At 29.8% G+C, this 22,041-nt stretch overlaps 1 long non-coding RNA gene across 1 annotated transcript; it reads right to left on the bottom strand.

Annotated features, from left to right (window-relative positions):
• Positions 1-400: 400 nt before the first annotated feature.
• On the bottom strand, positions 401-13,515 carry LOC113554754. Its single transcript, XR_003405301.1, has 3 exons — positions 13,280-13,515; positions 770-901; positions 401-621 (listed from the first exon to the last, which is right to left on the bottom strand). It is a non-coding gene; the product is annotated as an uncharacterized LOC113554754 (long non-coding RNA).
• Positions 13,516-22,041: the final 8,526 nt, after the last annotated feature.

The raw sequence follows: 22,041 nt of genomic DNA, 5'->3' as shown, positions 1-22,041 counted from the left end.
GTACGCATATAACGAGATGTATCGGTGAAAAGTGATCTTTAAGATATCGAATTATAGTAAACGAAAAATACATACGTTTTCAAAGTCTCAAACCCAAACGCGTACTAATATAATGATTATCACAAGTTTAAATAATAGTAACGTACCGAAAGGTTTACTACAGAGTACAGACTTACGTGGTTTAAAACATATGTATAAATATATCAAAATACAAAACATAATGGACCTTTCTCCATTTTTTTATTATCGTCCTAAATCCTTGAAATATGATATTTTTATACACACTTATACATTATAAAACATCGAAAATAAGAATAGTATATAAGACAATAATCAGGGATAGATAAAATACTTTCTAAATTGTATTTAAATACTAAATACAAATTTCAAAATACACCAGACTAAATAAGTTTAAAAAAATTTTGATTTACCTCTGATATGTTATTTTTAGGTAAAATTCGTAATTTAATTATAAAAAAAATTTATTCTAAACGAAGTAATGATTGTCTATAAAAACGCTGTTTTGAAAAAAAATTATGGTCCAAAATTTCGAACGATAATGTCAAAGCATTAATGACGTCATTTCCGCTGAAATCATTCGTTTTTAACCATCAACCGATCCTGTTAAAAAGACAAATAAAAAGTTTCTTAATCAATACCATATATAATAATAGGTTGGGTAAAAGATAAAAAGTATTTTTAGTATTCCTTAATTGACTTTGTTATTAATAATACTAAATACATCTAAAATAAATATATATTTGTATACCGGGTCTATATAGATACTGTCCTCCAATGTCCATACACGACAGTTATTACTATTGTTTGAAAACGTTTTCAATTATACTTTTGCAGGCTTTCCAAAAGTAACATCGTGCTGCATGTATAATATACCGTTCGACTAAAACATAAAAGTTAAATGTATGGTTATTAATATTATAAACGTTAATAAATTATGATGAACTGCAAACTGAACACATGTGTAATATGGTAGTAAAAAAATTAATATATCTACGCTCGTCGGCGACGGAGACGGCGTTGTTTGATTTCTAACAATAATATTAATAATATTATTATGTTACTATAATAATAAATGATAAATAATAGTATTGTAATCTCGTTGTAATATTATGTTAAATATTCTATCATATAATCTCGTTAATTTTTTTCCAGTGAAGGTCTAAAATCCTGTATGATATACGGGATCAAAGAATATGACGAAATTATAATATAATATAATGTATATAAAACTGATTATTATAATATCAAAGAAATTCGGAGAATTAATAAACCATAATATTCTAATATGTACGTAGGTTTCGTATTTTTTTTCCCGAACGGAAATGGCCACAGGTTTAATATTAAATATTATATTCGTGCGATGATGTAACACGATTTAAATATCAAACGTTACTTATACCATTCGTAAAATCTATAATTGAATAAAATTAATACATAAATATGCTATATTATATTACTTTTTTAACCTGATGTCTGTCTATATATATATATATATATATATATATATATATATATATAGTACGTATGTAAAATGTATGTAAACAACTAGGTACCAAAAGGAAATCTACAAACGAGGGACTACTCGTATATTTATTTGTAAGTAGTTCGCGCGGTAGTTGAGCTGTTTATTTAGTATGAATTTTTAAAGTTTTCAAAAACGTCTGCACTGATGCATACATTTTATAATATCTCGTCAAACGAAATAGCCAAATAGTATAATTATTAAACATATATAAGATGCATAAATAAATATAATTATATGTATATATTATGTATATACCTACCTACGTATTGGAATCAATATCCTATCCATGTATATTATATACATATTATAACACTATTAAAATTCATAAATCTATATTAATTTAAATAATTGCTTAATAAATACAAAAATCTTGTAGGTACATGATACGAAAACGGCATGATTAAGGACACATCAATAATTTTATTATTTATTAGTTATTAGTATATAGTATGTACAATGTAATGTCTTCATGATCTAAAAATTATGTTCAATTATTTATTTCCCAAAAAATACTAAAAATGTGTTACATAAAATATAAAATATTTTTAATTTAAATTTTGTGTATGTTTTTATTGTATAATCATTTAATTGGTATTATTTAGCTATACTCTCAAAATATGTCAAAATTAAGTTTAGTTTATTAAATAATTAAATAATTATATCATTTTTAAATGTATAATATCAAATATAATTTACGTTATTGTACATTATTATTTATATTATTCTAATACTATTATGAATCATAAGTTATGAACTATAATTGATTACTAACATTGATTCTATAGTTTAAAAATAGTGATTATGTTATTAATTATTAGAAATGTTGTTTTATTTAAAAAAAAAAACCGTATTAATTTTTTTTAATTATTGTACTCGTATATTATTTACAAGTAAGTGATATAAACAGCAAAAATATGTGTTAAACATACATTCATATCTGATAGCTAGCCAAATATGCATTCATGACTAAATAAAAAGAGTCAAATATGCAAAATATACATGCATTATAAAACGTTTAAACTTTTCAATTTATATACCTTTAGGTATACATCTTACACATACGTGTATAAATATATATTATGATGTAAGTTTTTTCCAATCACTCTTATGTTACGTTTATTTGCTTCAGAAAAGTCCTAATACATTATATTATTATGACTAAGGACACGACTCACAATCGGGTTTTACACATATACACCTATCTATAACGAAAACCGTGATACCTAAATATTTTACATTGCACGTACGAATGACTCACGATCGCACTACGACGTTTGGGTTTTTGAAAAGAAAAAATATCAGATTTTTAAACGTAACACACATCCGAAACGTGAACGATTTTGGTAATCGCTCGATTTGGTACACGATATTATTATTTATCATGAGTGGTTTACGCAGGAATGCGTGTGTTGCACACTGTAAAACAACAGAACACACACACAGTGTAATGAACATGTGCCTATCATATAAAACCCATCGAGGTAAAGCCGCTCGCTATAAGGCCTACGTACCAACGACTTTCCAGACGTTTCCATATGTTATGCTTATGTACAATAATATATGAATTTGGATGAGTCAGGAATCCTGGGACTGAAACGTATATGCGGAGGCGTATATCGATTGTGCCGAAGTGACCTTTTTACCAGTAAAAAATCTATCGATTACGCAAATATCGAAAGGCAAAAATAGTACGAGTACAGTAAAAATAATAAATAATAATTATTGTATTGTAGTGTTAAACTGATTTATTTTTTAGAGAAGTGGTTTGATGCCAATTTTATATATCCAAATTTATTAATTTTTTTATTTAAATATTCGTCAACAATTGTTGCTATATATTTTTTTTTATTTTCATAAATAATATCAAATTGTATTGTTACGAGTGAACTAAAAATTAATTTTATATATATTTTTGTATTATTTAAATAATCCTTATAAATTACAATATTATACACAATCAATAAGTTATTTACAAAATTATCTATCTCTAAGCAATTGCTTGTGTTGAGATAGAGAGTAATACAATTTGATAAAATAAGTTAAAACAATAGGTTAAAAATAAGTTATAACAAGAATTTGGTTTGACATTTTTACTTATACAATATTAATGTAAGTATTTTACATTTTATTATTACATTAAAATAAATAATTTACAAATATTCAGCGGAATTAATAGCTGGCGGAATCAATATAGAAAAATATCGGTCGGAATCGATAAAACCCAATATGCGGATGACCGATATATATAAATATAATGATTATATATATAATTTAGTAAGATTATGTTATACTACTTAATACTTATATAGTTATATTGATGAATACATGAATTAAACTTAAAATACCCAAAAAAAGCTATTCAACGAGTGTATTCCCATTGATTAACACCCCTTATTGATAATGCAAATTTTGATTTTTAGAATTTTTAAATATTCCCACTTACATACATAATATTTCCTAATACTTTTTTATAATATAATTTATAAGGTGTGCTCAGCGATTCAAAGTAAGTACAAACTTATATTTCTCAAATGAGAACCACACTTTTTTCCTAAAAATTGATAAGCACTTGAAATTAAATATTTTAAATTGTTTAAAAATAACACAGACTAACAAACTACTTGAATCTTCAATTTATAGTGCAATATGAATAAAATTATAATTATAAAACATTAAAAACGGCCATTTGGGTCTTATGGCCAAAAAATATCTGCTAATTTAATACTTCTCAGATACTTGAAACTATTTAGTAGGTACTTTTTATGTAGTATATAGTGCGCGTTGCTCAATAAGAAAATAATTCGTTATAACTTATAACCATTGCTACTTTTATATGAACATACAGTGTAGTATATTAAATAAAAAAATAATATCTGAGATCCCTGTGGTCCTGGTATCAGAAAATTAGTGTACTTGAGCAAAATCTCAAGCGAAACTTTACAGTTTAATCCACCAGTGTCCCCAAAAATGTATACTTATTTGAAACACGCGTGGTACCTATGACTGGTATGGCAGAACCGTATCATTTACCTAAGTATTTTATTGAAAACCCGTAGTAAACGTTTTTTGAATCTAGAATAAATCTTGTTTATTTTAGTTTATGATAAAATGGAAGAATTTAATCGCTTCAAATGAGTATTTAATGTGATATTCGCGCTATTTATACTGTGCTAAACTGCTAAATGGTAAATACTATATTTTGTAAATAGTGTGACGTTCTTGCCAAACGACATTATTCACATGCAAAGCACGGTACTTAGGAGTATATTCACTACTGTTACATCGCTCCAAAAAATGTGACAAATTACTTCTAAACACCCCAATTTTTTCACATCAAAGCGAAATTTTGGTTTTTTGTCTAATAGACATGGTACTTACGAAATAAGTAAATAATAATAATGTTGTGATAATATGACAATTAACGGCAGCAACAAAAATTACGTGATATGTGGACACATAGATGGATTAAACGTTACATGTCATACTTTATAATTATATTTTAATTATAAATATCTAATTCAAAACGAGTACACACAATATTTATGATAGTATTATGGTAAACCGTAAACTTAAATAATTGACCTATTGACGGATGTAAACTATAACATTTATGCCTCATTTCTCGATAACGTCGACCTTTGAGCTTTAACGATAAATCTTTAAACCACAAACAAGGCACAACGAATAGAGTACAAAACAATACAATGTTATAATATTATTTTATAGTATTGACTAGGCCGATAACGCGGCGCCGTGTCTACGGACTAACTTGTATAAATTAGTGTTAGGATAACGAAAAACAAAAAAACCACGTGACTGTATCATTAATGAAATTTAATAGAATTTACATAGTTAATAAACGTGCTACTGCAGTGAGCTCTTGAATGTGTCGGCAAAAAGTCAATCAATAGGCATTCCATGATTTATCGCATTATGCAAAAACTAGATATATCGTTCCGATAAATCGATTTATTATATTCAGCACATCAAAAGCGTAAATTTTTTTGGGTAAACTGTAAGCTTCATAGAGCGAAGCTGAAATCTAATAAAAAAAAACCATAATAGAAATATTTTTTAAATTAATAAATTATGTAAAACTGAATTTAGAAAAAGAAACTTGTTCTGACGACTCAGTATTAGCTTAAAGTTATGCGCATCCTCTATGATTTTTATTGTTTTTTTCGCATGTTATTTTTGTACACATAATTTTTTAAATGCCTCAAAACGATATTAGAATAATTGTCTTCTGAACAACCTTTGGCTTTAGGAGACAATTAGGGAATATATCCCTATATTATACTAAAACTAGGGACTATTTCATGTATAAAAATTGTTTTCTTCATGGTTATTATATTTTTGAAATGATTAGATACATACGAATATATAATTAACATTTAATCGTGTTTTGTTACGTTTTTGCCACAAAAACAAAAAACTCTCAATACACACCCCATATGCAATACCTATATCCGTCTAAAAATCAAATATTACGCGGTCGCGTCGTTTATCATACCTATATTATTATCATACAACTGGTGTCGGCAGCGTACACAATATCGATTTACAGACAATAAGAAACTATTATACATTTAGTATAATATACGGTTTCGTTGAGCGGTCGCATAGGTGTTGTATACTTAAAACTGAGCTACGTATATTATAATAATAATTTATGTATTATTTTATGTGTGCATACACAGGTATAAGCGCGAGTCACTGTACCGCGAAACGCAATTTTGTTGTTGGTCTTCGCGCGTGTTGTGGTCGCATATACGATATGTGCGTATAATATAATATGTATGCGCTCTCGTTCGTGATTTATGCGCGTAAAAATAAACGATGTCTACGTTTTTTTCCTTCTACTACACTGTGATTATAATATCGTTATTATTACCGCAACGTGCAGTCTAAGTCATACATTCAAGGACGCGTTTAAAGATCATCCGGTATATATGATAAAAAAATAATAGAGAAGAAAGTGTACGCCATAAGTGTATACCTTTATGATACATAATATATTATGTTCGTATTGATGCTGCTTGTCCACAGGACGCACAGTAAAAAAACAACGCCGGTGAAACCTTTTTTCAGATGTTTACAATATTATATTTTATACGTCGATCCAACTAAGTCCAAAAATCGTGATTTAGAAGAACAAAAAATACATAGGTACAGCGTTAAATGGGGTGATTAGTATTTTCTGATTTTAACAAACTAGAGACGCTGGAAGCCAAATTAAACAGTTAAGTTTAATTATAATTTATTGATTGATATATTTATAAACTCAAACACATGGGAATTACGCTAATTAATAAAAACGCCTATTCAAAATATATTACTATATTATTATAATATGATCAATTTTACCATCCATCGCTTGTGATGTTAAATAAGTTCGTGTCACCGGCAACCACCCATACCACATTTTTATTTCATACCAATCGTTTTTAGGAGACGACAGATTTTCTACACTATTTTCCAAAATAGACACTTACTTATATTATATAGTTCCGACGAAGAACGCGACTTCTAAATTATAATAATCAACTATTTAATTATTACGATCGTATATAATATACAATAATATATAAATATTATACGCCGCGAGACCACCGAACGTTGTTTTCTAATTTAGAATAATATATCACATCATAATTATTATCATATTATGTTTATGTAGATACACGCAAAACGAACGACGCCCCGGCATCAATTATTAATGACCACGGACCAATTTCGGCGTGTGCGTTTCAGTATTGCGTCCATTGTTCCACGTTGGTCCCGTCCCGGAGAAACAATTGATGTTGCTAATAACGCAAATAATAATATATAATAAACTCGTGTACCTACGATGGGTCTAACATTATTATTATTATTATATATAATAATATAATGATATCGCTGTAAAATATTATACGTCGACGTCGGTGACAAACCCTATGGCGGCCGCGCCCTGCAGTACATCGCGTACACACTCCGTCGTTGCATTGTATTGTACAAAACTGTACGCGTATAAATGTGTACATAATAAATAATAATGATATGCAAGCAGCGAGCTTATTATATGTGATACGTAGAAGACTAAAAGATATATTATAACAAATAATGATAATAATACTACACAGACAATATAATAAACATATAATATAAACTTGAGTGTACGGTGTACCTATATATGGTCGCAGGTTATTATTACGGTTAAAAAAAAGGTAGGTATATACTGCGGGTGTGTGTGGGACGGCGATGAGGACGACACGAGTCGATTTGTTCTCCACATAGTCACGCGTGTATAAGTACACCGGCGGTCTCGCGAACAGGCAAATTTAACGTAAGATTAACGAACTCGAAATTAAAATAATATTGTAGAACATTGTGCATTATTAAAATGTTATGTCGTTGGGCTAATATCGCTGTTAGTCGACATATTTCGAACCTATTGGTGGATCTTATTCGTGTGAAAGGATTTGTGTGAGCATGAATGCAACTTGGAAATGTATTAGGGGAGCAAATTATAGTTACATATCAATACATTATTGATTATTATTATATTATTTACTCCTAATTTATTCTAGGGAGGACAATGCCCCCTTACCCCTCAATTTATGCCTATGTGAGTGAGGAATTTTTTATGTAGAATTATATTAAGTATTTTATAATACAACAATGATAGATTAAGATAAAAATTAATTTTCCGTAATACGAGACCAAAATTGAGTGAATTTTTTTCTACACAGTTGTGTAGGTACACGTATAATACAAGAATACATTTCAATTGAATGGAAAATTTAATAGAGTTACAGATTTATTGATTCCAAGTTTAAATATAATTAATTTTAAACTAAGATATGGTATTATTGTGTACTCACAGTGGCGGATCCAGAGGGGGGCGATTACCCCAATCGCCCCCATCCGTTCTCTCAAAAAAAATAGTTTAAATCCCTGGTTTTAGTTTTTGACGTAATTATACTTCGAGGGCAACAAAATTATAGTGATATATATTTCTTTATTACTATTTTCTACTGTAAAAAATATTTTTTTTTGTTCTATACGAGACTGGAAAGTAATATATGTATGTACCTAAATAAATACTTTATCAAAATTAATGTGTGCCCTTTAAAAATCGCTCCCTCCCCCCTGTTATCTTGGTCTGGATCCGCCCCTGTGTATTCATCACTTATAATATTTAAATTTCACGTTAATTATGAGTAAAATGTCAAAATATTAACGTGAAATTTTTAAAACAATTATATCAAACAATTTGTAAAAATATTAAAATGTATTCAAACGTGATAAGTATATAAGACAATTGTAATCGGACATCTGTAGACTTAGTTATTTATTAACAAAATTATGAATAGATAAAATTTGTGTATACTTTGTATATTTTACAATCAGAAATTTTAAAATAAATTGTGATTACATTTTTAGAACCAATATTATTATTCTATACGCTGCAGTATAGAATCTATATGATTTAAAAATCAGAAAAAGTCGACTGGTACTAAAACTAGTATTGTAAAGAAAAAAATTCTTCAAATAGTAGAAGCGGAGTTAAATTCAAAACGTAAAAGCTTATTCGATTCATCCCTATTCCCTAGACTATAATAATCGTTCGGTATCCGAGTTTCCCACGGTTCAAAGACTGCAAGAGAGTCGATCAAGTATAACTATAGAATTTTTTGTCGCAATTACACATTGATGTGTGTAGGAAATATATTATTGCGATGCATTGATGACAAATACATCTTCGTTACAATAATGTAAATTTTCTCATAGATAGTAGATACGTATAACATACAACGAAAGTATTAGTGATAAGATTTAGATTTTTTGTATTATAGTCAATCCCTAATCGCAGTTAACGTATAAATGTGTTAATTACTGCATTTATTTTCTTTTATAAATTAACCATATTAAAATGTTAAGTAATGAGTGATGACATTTTTTGTGAGTCGTGTTGCTAGTGATGAATATTTTTATTTCGATTTCGTATTTCGTTATACTTTGTTTACATCATTCGAAAGTTGGTGGTTTAGGTATACGGGCATACAGCTGGTTAAAGTGAATTTATTTAGTCATACATATTATATATAATACCTATACACATCATAACGGAGTCGTCATCAATAAGTGACAAGTCAGACAATTCAAATTAACACTCAAACACCATATTGGGTATAGAACAATACATTTTCATTTAACATATACAATCACTTGAATAACAATGTGATGACTAATTTAATAGTTGGTATACTTTATGTTTTATAAATATTTTAGGTATTGTATGAATGTTTAGAAATTTACGTTTTATGTTTTAAACACTTTTTCTACTCGTATAACATTGAAATACAATTTAAAAAATAAACTACATTTTTATTTATTATATTCGATCGTGTTTGCCATTGTTATTTAATGAAATAGCGCGTTTTAAAACCAGAATAATTAAAAAATGATAAAATTGTCCTACCTACTTAACGTCCGATATTGAAATATAATACAAGTATTTTTTACTACAAATATTTTTTTTTTCATCGCTTATTGTGACTTGTGACAATATACAAATCAAAACTAGATCAATTCATTTCCATGCTCCAAAATGATATTAATAATAATTAAATGTATAATACAACATTATGAAAAAATGTACGTACGCATATAGTATATAAATAATGTATACTCCTTTATATATTAAAAATTAAAAACTGTCCCTGTGTGCAAAAAAGATTCTCAGAGATGTTATATAGCAATTATTTTCCGTGATATGAAGTTTATGTATAGCCAAAAAAGATTTGCTTAGCCCATTATATGAAAATAATACAAATATAATGTTATACTTGCTAGAAAATAAACCAACACATTTTGAGTATCTATAAAAGTCGTGTAGATATTAACTGTACGGTAAGCGATCATCGAATAGTTATTAGAACAAAACGTCGGAATGAATTCAAACTGCGCCTTCTGTTGGTAAAAATTAAAATAGTATGATCGCAATAATGCGTCAATTACCGTGGAAATACAGCCGGTATGTCTCGACTGGATGCTGATGCGATTTTCTACACTTGCACTTTGGTCCACAATCCTACAAATACAGCTGCAGCTTTCTCTTATATCGATCAGCTGAAACGCTTATGTAGGTTTTTGACTACAGTCAAAGGATCCGGAATTTATATATCACAGTAAGAACAAAATATACATATTAATCAGAGTATGTTATGTGTTGTTGGGCTCCACTATTAGAATTATAATAATCACGACTGAGACATGGTAAAAAAAAGTCAAATATATGAGAGATCAAAGAACGCCAAACCCGCATTTGTTGTCTATCTTATATACAAGTGTGTAACATATAGTAAAACTACGCTCAGCAGATTACGTTTAGCTTCGTTAATAATTTTAAAATTAAAATGAATTGATCTATCAGCAAACTTCAATATAACAATATTTACTTTGTTTGTGCATACTATACAATTTTATAAGCGAGTTATAAGAGTACTATGTTTAATATTGCATTTTAAAAATGTTCGTATTTATGTATTTCACTTAAGAATTAATATCGTAAAAATCTAACATACAAATCTAAAACATAGAAAATATTTTTACCATAATGTTTTAAAATAGGCCAATTCACACAATATAAAAACTAATGAAGCTAATCATAAACTTCTAAATATAAATTTGCAGATGTGTTTATTATTTAGAACAATTGTATAAGACGCTTATGTATACGGGTGTGGCGTCCTCCTAAAACTACAATAAACTCGTGAGCGTCGCGGTTGGCGAAAGTTGCAGGTGGATAAAAATGGAATGAATTATAGACTCGTCAATAAAATCAACAAGAAAAATCAGACATCTATCAAAATTAAAAAAAAAAAAAATATCAAATAGTACATGCGACGGCCATCATAATTTAATAATATAGTATATAAATAACGCAATGAGAATTCGTTGTTTTTGCTCGCGTGGCATGATACATCAATCAATCATCATCAGACGGATTTAGATTGCGAACAGTTGATGAAAACCATCGTAATACGATGCTATTTGAGGTCCACCCATTATATTTAGTATAAATTTATGGCATTTTTTTCTACAAAAAAATAGGTACTGAACACGGCAATCCCTTAACAACCTGAACTTAAATTCATTAGATATAGTGTAAAGTCAAAGACCGCAACGATTTTAGCAATACCAAACCTAATTTTAAATACTATTTAGTTAGATGGAATATACTATAATGAATACTTATCGACCGAGACGTCTTGTTACAGTCGTCATTTAACAACAGTTGTATAGATTTAAAAATAATTTTAATTAGTAGGTTACTTAGTAATACTATTAATTATGTAGGTACCTAACTTAAGTATATTCATAGATCTATAATAATAATAGATGCGGCTCCTACATTAATTACGTTAAATTACAATAGTATAATAAAGCTATAACGGGTATTTTTTTTATTTTAAGCACATCTATAGGCTATAATCCGAGTTTTATCTTTTTGTATTTGCTAAAAAAAATTATATAAAACATATTATTATTATTATCACGATTTTAATACAATTTTTGATTCATTTTTTCTTACAAAATAAAAATGCAAAATCATTCATAATACCTATTATATGCAAAAAAGCCTATTATATACGATACATGGATTATTTTATTAGCATAATAAAATAATTATACGATTTCTACGAGTATATTTTTACTATAGAGGTTTGAAACTGATATTTTTAAAGATTTTTTTCTTGTGAACTTTTTTTTTAATGATTGAAAAGTTATTACTTTTAGGTGCCAAAAATGTAGGTAAGTATAGCTACTGTTCAATATTTTATTAAACTGGTTGACGAAAAATATCAAAATAAATATTTGAACAATGATTATGCATTTTTTTATTTTTTTTTAATTATTTATTACAAAGAACCATATTTAGTTATTTAAAATATATTTTTATGGTAAATGACTTATTAGTTATTATTATTGATAAAGTACGATATTATATATAGTATATTATCACGTAACTGCAAATATGTAATAAATTCATGACTATACACCGGTAAAATGATTGGAAAAATCAATTAATTATAAATTTATAAAAACTAAAAAGAATATCAGAAAATATTAGTAATAATTTTTTTCAACTATAAAAAACGTTATTAAAAGTTTTAACAACATGTGCTACGGAAATATAAAATATATCATATCGTTATATTTCTTAATATAACGATCGAAAAACGTACACGATTTCCATTGTGTACCTTGGTAGCATAATAAAAATATGCATGCATTATATTTCATTACACTCATTTCAACAGTAAGATTATAACAGTTTAAACCATAAAAAAAATAATAATAATACACTCTCTTCATTTTTATCATCAGGTTAACGTACAACTACATAAGGTACCCAAACAACAGTACATATTATAATAATTCTTGTCACATACTCACATGATACTATACCTAAAGGTAAGATTATCATTTATCGTATAACCTAACCTATATTCATCATGTCGTTTTCGGAACATTCGCGGCACCGACTACGTATCCATATTAATATTGACATAAATACATAATATTATAAAATATACGTATATATGTCATGCATTGCACACACATACTATAGTGGTCCGTTTTGAAATTCCTGTGCGCGCGTACATAAAAACTTAATATTTCAATTTTCAGTAACATAATAACAGTACACTGCAGTAATATATTTACATATTATATACTAACCTATAATATTATATTGTCGTTTTACGGCAGACAGCACCTCCAAACAGACTGGGCCGTGCCGAGTTTGTTTTCTTTATTATTATTTTCACCCTATCGGTAGGTAGATACTCTGTACTCAAAGCACTTCCTGGTCGCACTGACACGACTGTCATAATAATCTCACTCGATTGCCGACGAAGACCTTCAAATATATATATAAACACACACAGATGTATAAACATTCATATGTTATGTAAACAAATACACACAATTAAATAATAATATATGATAATATCGCGTGGACTTGTGCGCGAGCGCGTACCCAAACTTTTGCCACGCGGCCAAAACACTCAGAATAATAATAATGATACGTGATGATCACGTGACGTTTGATTGCCAACTTAATTCCGTATCAGTCGGTATCTGGTAAGTTATTATTGTGCACACCGATATTTGCTGCAGAGGATACCTGACGCATCGATGGGTATCACCAGTATAATATGATATATTATTCGTCAATGAATCCAAAGTATCGAGATAGAAACAGTACATATTTCAATGTAAAGTACATTTTTGGTGAGAGAGGGTTGCTCTAGATCAGTCTGGTAAAATATTTCAATGAAATAAATATTATTATTAAAATGAGAATATTCGAATACTGTTTATATAATCCATACCTTTTTCCTCCACTATCCATTTCCACTATTATCATTTATCAACATAAAAAATTATTGTCATTCTATTTTTTAATTTGAATATCATTCATTTGTCAGGTAGCCATGAATATTGATCAAAACACTAAAATCATATGGATGTTTTATGAATATTTGACACAGGTAAGGTATGAATTAAATTCAATGTACTGTTCTCTGCAATAATATGTTAGTTTTTTTATTTTCAATAACTATTCTATTCCTATTTTTAGAACTAGGTTTTTCGAAAAATCTAAGTGATTAAAACTTTTATATAAAAAAATTGATAAAATATATTGTAAAAGGTAGGTAATTTGTGGCTGCGTAACTGCTAATAATTTTGTGGTTAATCAAAGTTACGAGATTATCCATTATTTTCAGTGTTATCGTCCATATGTTGCAATAATACAGTTCACAATAGTTAAGGCTGTCCTGTGGGTAGGCGATAAAATATAGGCGAATACCAGGTATAAAGTTATATCTTTATAAGCGTACTATATAATTTATAATATATTATGATTTTAGTAATTGGAAGAAAATAGACATGATTCTCATCCAATAAAATGTGTAGAGAAAAATGGAAAGTAGGTACCTTTCTTTCTCTATCTTATTTTTTGAGGAATATGGTACCGTCCAAGCTCTGAAGTATGTAGGTATATATTTGTCAAGACAACCGTGTCTACAAAGTCATTGTTTATATGAATCAGTATGTCATTACGTGCGTGGCGATGAAAAATCTACAATTACATTACATAGGTAATATACAGGTGATATTTTTTCGGCACAAGTGTACAACGTAAATGTTTACACGAATTAGAAAATAATGTCTTAATAACTTGATAAGTGATATTTTAACACTATACCGACTTGTTTCACTATTTTTTGACGTAATGAATTTTTTTTTTTACGATGACCTACATTTCAAATGTTATTTTTTGAAACAGAATATATGTTTTTGACGTTTCTATAAATTGTATACAAAACATCGAACAAATGGAAAAAAATTAAAAAATTATTGTATCATTATGAAAATCGCAAAGGTAAAATATAAGTCAATCTATGTTATTATAATGTAATTATTATTTTAAAAATGTATACTATTACCTAAATAATATATATTATTATTATATCATACATAGATTTGACAAGTACCGTTAGTAATAAATAATAATGATAGGTACAAATAGTAAATAAAAAATAAAAAATCTATACAATCACAGCCGTCGGTATATCGTAATTCGTGATTGCATCCTTACTTTAAAAAATCCACCCTATGGTAACTTCATAGTTATAGCCAATGCACCTTGGCGAAGGTCATGTTTCGCGAGAACCTAAAATCGTTACGTGATGTCTGTTTTTGAAAAATCCATTCCATAATATTATGTACGAGCGTTAGCTTATCGTCATTTAGTTTCATCGATTTTCCGTATCTACATTATAGTTATACCGACGGTGGGGTACTTGGATTTCACAAAAACGTTAATCCCATCACATAACGTTCGTCCGAGAAGTATACACTCATGGAGCTCCGATTACCAGTATTGAAATCGCTTCACTTCCCCTCGACTGTGCACATATTATAGGCAGTGTGTGTATACAAATATTATATACCTACTGTTATTATACGAATACACGAGGAGTGTCTCAACGTGGGAATATATCTGATTTCAACGTTCATTGTTTCCGTCCGTAATCGACTCTTAACGTAGGTACCCCGATAACGCAGTCCGACGTTATAATTAAAAAATTCGAATTAATTATTTAATCAAGATTTACTGCAGAATCGCACAGAACCGACGCGCTAGGACAATACACAATGTCGAATAACATATTATAGGTATATTATAATATCGGAAGACAGTTTTATTTTTCACCGTCTCAGACCGCTTTGTATGTTATATTGTTTGATTTAAATGTAGGCGCATTCGCTTGTCGAGATTTATATTTATTTTACACGCAATTATCAACGATATTGTCCCACGTATAGACTTTTTAAATTCGATTTTCATACATCGTGCAACGAATTTAGATTGAATTATAATAAAGCATTTCGTCAACCGTGCGTGCAAAGAGTCTGGTGAGCCCACAAAAACTTTTATAACATATTACATTATATATTATAGTGTAAACCAATACAGTATACGATGCGTATTCCAAGCGAAACTCCACAATAATATAACAACCCCTCGACGAGGACCCTCTCGGGTACGCCCACACGTGCTTTTGAAGTCTACATAATTGCACGGACGACAGCGACAAAGCATAATCAAACGACTGAGGATGAAACGGAAATTTTAGATTGTACATATATATAATATTGCAGTAATGTAATTTTGGTGTTGGACCGAACGAACTCAGCAGCGACATAGAATGTCCGCCAATCTGTACGCACAGTGGTGTAGTTTATTTTCCTTCTTTGTGCATCCGAAATCTAATCATATACGCACGAAGGAGGAAGAGAATCCCTTCGCATCTGTTCTCCATTTATATAAAGTATAATATTATATAATGAACTGCGAGTGTGGAAAGCAGCGTGTTCTCTACACGTGGACGAGGGCTATAGGGTCGGAAGAGAGGTTACCGTAAACTCGGTATACATCGGGTGCCCGACGGGAGGGCGAGAGATCGCGTGCGTAATTAGATCTGCCGCCGCCGCTGGAGAGAAACAAAGACGCTGCAGCACTCTGCGGCAGAGTTGTATTTATACGCGGAGGACACTCATAACGCTATGTATATTATAAAACGGTGGGTACACGTCACATGCAACCAAAATATATACAACGTTCGTATATCCAAACACTATCGTTTCCGTATACGTTTTACAGTTTGTAGTAAATATATATAATACATAATAATGTAACGCTCGCTGCTGCAGACGTCGGACGAAAAAAGGTCTGCCGCCGCTGACACTCGCACCAGTGGAAATGTGTTTTTGTGGAATTCCATTCGGGGTCCACCGCAGCAACACGTGTGCCTCCGCCTCCGCCGCCGCCACGTCTGGTGCACACGTATGCGTGTTATATGCAGTATAATAATAATAATAATAATAATAATATGCTGCAGTAGCGTCCCAAACAGCGGGACACGTGCACTGAGTCTGTGCACAGTGTTTCGACGAAGGCGTTTATATATATATAATATATATACAATATGCTGCAGAGGACGAAAAGAGCCGCCCAGGAAGTTTACGGTCGTTAATATTTGAAATGTTCACGGAGACACGAAACGAACGCACATTGCCGTCTCGGAGGATATGACTACATTATTATGATTATTGTTTCCGAATATTTCATAGTAAACACGTGACTATATACATATATATATATGTATATATGTATATATAACACATATACATTACGAACATTCGTCCACACGTGTTTTTTGCCCTTAGTCTGCAGCGCCAATTTATGAGTGGTTTTTGCACGTCCCTTGGGAGTAAATGATAATATTTCATATTATATTATGTTATGCACTATCTTGCCGCGATTAATGCTATTTGGGGAGAAAACGTCTGGCCGGAAATGTCCGATATCGCCTCAAAAACATGTGTGCGCCACCGATTCTTTTCGTCTATAATATTATGTCCATTAAAAACTACTGCAACTGTTTCCTCGATTGTCGGTGTATTCGCTAATTCTGTAAGAATATGGCAGTACTAGAGTTATGGGCGCGCGCCTTATGCCCGTATATGAGTTATATAATGCAGTACCTACATCCGGAGTTCGGAGTCAAATTCGATTTACCTTGCCTTTGCAGCGCTCCCACGAATAAATATAACGACCCAATCATTTTGTCGCCATTCTAAATTGACGTATTGTAATATACGCACCCAGTTTGATTTGTGATTGATATATAGTCAGTACATTGTTATAATTTATAAAAAGATAAAATTGATTTGACGTTTTCTTGACATTCGTATTTGAAGTCAACAAATGCAGATAGTACCTAAATAAATATTTTTTATGTATAGGAATGATACCAAGCATTTTTCCTTTAATAATTAATTAAGTCTGACTTTTGAAATATTTAAATTTACTTTAATACTATTTTTTTTAATTCTTAAGATTTTTTATGCTTCTCATTTTAAAAGTGTTATGGGGATAAATGAACTTCAGTTTTTCAAATAAAAACTCAGCTTTTATACTCTAAATTATTTATTGGATATTTTTTCTGAAAATGTTGACGTATTATAATCAAAATTTGACTTTGTGTACAAAGAATAAATCTTTAAGCATGGTTTTAGATTAATACACTATACTTATTGATATGAGATTACTGGATTTGAGTGGTGGGATAATCTGAAATGACAATTTTTTGTATTAGGTCGACTAAATAGTCGACTGTCTTCTTAGAGAGTTTGGTTAGAAACAAAACGATAAAAGCAAAAGTGATTAGACGTAGACGTCACGTAGTAATATTGATCATAAATCCTGTATTAGTTTTTATTTAGTTGGTTATAAAATATAAGGAGCATAGTTTGTTAGCATAAGTTTAGGTGTTAAAACAGATCAGAAAAAATAATCTTATAGTGTAGAATCTATAAACATTCTTTTTGATTTTAAATTATATTTTATTTCATTTTTGACCCGTTGCATAAATTTAAATTAATGGACATAATATATTATACTCGAAAAATGTGTGCACGTGGAAGATTGTTGTAGTAATTTTTTTTAAGTTTTGAATCAATTATTTTTTATCAGTATAATTACGACGGAAGTTATTATTTAACGAAATTGAATTCCTTATTAATGGAATATAACATTCAACTGTAGGAGTATTGTTAATTAACCGTTGATCTCTATGGGATCGAAAATAATAAATAATAATATTTTATTCATTCGATGCAGTTCAAATAAAATTCCTTTTCTCGTTATCGACACAATTCGGTAATACTTGTACTAAAATGAATATAAAAACCAGCTCATTATGAAAGCAAACTATACTATCGCATTGTGTACGTATTCCACTATTATCATTATATTCTTCGATAAAAAAAAAACATAACGCACGATTTTAAATGTATCCATCCATTGCAAAAGCTTACCATTTACACTATGGTAAGTAATGTCTGGATTCTTTTACACGACAATCGCATTCTACCATGCGTCGTGTTTAATTAAAGAAACAATTGAAAAATTCCTTTTATATTTGCATATATTATACACGACGATTGTCCCTGTAACGTTACGGTATTGTGAAAATGCCAAACATAAATACAACTATTTAGTACGTATAGTGTATTCATATATATATGCTTACAGACGTAAATTCAATGATGCATCGTTTATTTCTACAATTTTAAATAATAGTGCCATTTGTCCCAATAATTTAAAAGAAATATGTTAGTTAGTTAGTTAGTACCTACCTTTTACACAAGGTCCAAGACTACCTTATATGGGTCGTTCCATATGTGTTGATATTTTTAATTTTTAACGGTCCCAAAAGCCGCATGCTTCAAGCTTGTAACAACTAATAGTTTTGATAATTTCAACCATTAAAATTGAAGTGAATCTGAGCTACGGCATTTATGTTTAAATTTTGACTAACACATTTTCTCATTGTAACAAACAATTTGTTTTATATATAAAAGAAAATAATATTGTACATTATTTATTTATGTATTAATAATTCCATAATATAATGAACAATAGCAACATATTACATAATATACACAACATTACCTTTATTGTTTTTAAATGGGCATTAATAAACATATTATTATATACTTAAGCGTATTATAAACTTGTAAATATCATATTGTTTTTTATGTGATGATTATTTTAGACGATTCGGCTTAAATATAGAGAAATATTTCACACTTGGAGAAATACATTTCAAGTGCTCGTTTTACGCATAACAATATAATGTATAAAATTTAGAGATATTTGAGAGTGTTTGAATTGTCAATATTTTTAAACTCAGTAGTGTAAATATTTTTCAAGGACACCACTGCAGGCGTCGCACATATTTTACGACATTACAACATTATATAAAAATACATTTTTGTTGAAATAAGACCATCGTGTTATGTTTAAATGTTTAAAACGTCAAAAAATATAAAATAATATGTTAATACAGTTGCACCAAAGAAAATATTTATCGTTCACGCTCGTACCTACACGTCAAAATAGCACAATATTATCGTACTGCAACAACGATGATGATAATAATAATAATACGATGACTATTATGTATAATAATAATGGCTAATGCTATACCATAACAACGTGTACGCCGTACGGATATATCAGGCGGAGGCGGAGGAACCCGTAGTTATAGAGAATTGAATTATTGCGCGTGTTGCTGCAGCAAAGTCAGTTTCGCAAGTGAGGTTATCATTCTATATTGCACGCGCCAAAAATACAAAAAATTCAAATCGATATGACCCAATTATCCGAATCAAAATGTGCAATAAGCTAGTGTCTTATCGTTTTGCATTATATATATATACATAGGTACGCAGCAACGGGCAGTGAAATTTTCACGAAGAGATGCGGCGTACGTATATATATTATATATGTACTTCCTGCTATACCACCGAATCGAATTTACGAATTGTATGATATAATCACATTGATGTTTTATTATTAATGTTGTATCGTAACGCTGTAGCCACATCCTATATAACCCAGCTGTACAGATCGATGAAATATTCGTATAACCGCAATATACATCATGGATAGCTATAACACGATATTCACACCACACCCACGCCAAAAAACTGCAGCAGCAGTCTGCTAATCTGATCACGTCGTCATATACGCATTATACATACTATTTTCGGCGGCCAAAACATTTCGTATTTGTATTTTACTCATAAATTCTCAATCCATCGAATTTCAATCCATCGTCCGCATACACTATACATCGCTATATTGTCTCATAAACGACGAGTTTTTGTGTGTGTGTCGCGATGCAGTCAACAGGTACAGACGACGACGGCGGCGGTTTTTTTTTTTCAGGGGATACCAATGCCACTCGATGTCATCCGGTGCCATCTGTGTTTGGACAGCCGTGCGCCGCCGCCGTTGCAGTTAATACTAAAACCAAACACGTCGGGCGAAGTAAAAGAGAAGAATGGAAAAAATGTAAAAAAAAAATTACATCGGTTTCGATTTGGTATACGAGATGCATAATGTTATACGATATATACAGTAACAACGTCTGCACTGCAATAATGCAACTATAGGTAAATCCGTAAAGGTATCGCCGTTATTTGTGTACGTAATATAATATATCACTATGTGTATATATCTTGGGGTACCTATATTAAACGATGTCGCGAATTCATTATATTTATCCGTGTTGAGACGGTATTATAATAATATAATACACTCGTGGGCATACGAAATCCGTCAAATCCGCGATTCCCACGAGAAGGGCAGTAAAAAGTATACTAACTATATTATTTTATTGTTACGTTTCGGTTTTGTTTTTCTAGTTTATAATAATATTATTTTAGTGTTTGTTGATTCGTTATGGAATTTTCATATCGCGAAATACGCGTGACTTTTTCCACTGATGAATTATATTATTGTTTTTCAGTGTTTGTTTATTAAACATCGTTTATTATTTACATTAAATCCGACGAGGGATATTGTTTTATTGCAGATTTACGTGAGCCGTTTGGCACTTATAATAATAATATGTATATTATAAGCGTTGGAAAAGAAAACCATCACGCGCATCGACACGTTCCCGAAACGTCGTTTCTCGACAACAGCTGACGTTTCAACAATGATATTAAATATTATATTATACACGGTTTCATATTCAAACAACCGTGTTGAAAATTTAAAATTTTTTCAAAATACCTATTTGCGTAATACACACACTATTGTCTATTATTAAACATTATGCACGATAGGATCGAATAATTAGCCTGCACAACATTGGTGTGTAACATTATATCATAATTTAATATGAGCATCGCGAGAGATCCGAAATCGTAAGAAAATCAAATAATAACATATCGCGCGAGTACCTTATTGCATTATTGCGCGCGGCAAACGAACGAGGCGTGGGTATATTATTTTGTTAAGAGAAATTACCAATAAAACAAAAAAAAAAATAATAACAATAATAAATTAT

Source organism: Rhopalosiphum maidis, chromosome 2 (genome assembly GCF_003676215.2).
Source record: "Rhopalosiphum maidis isolate BTI-1 chromosome 2, ASM367621v3, whole genome shotgun sequence".
In the NCBI taxonomy this organism is placed as follows: domain Eukaryota; kingdom Metazoa; phylum Arthropoda; class Insecta; order Hemiptera; family Aphididae; genus Rhopalosiphum; species Rhopalosiphum maidis.
Note: the sequence above shows the minus strand (reverse complement) of the source record. Positions and strands in the feature narration are given on the sequence as shown.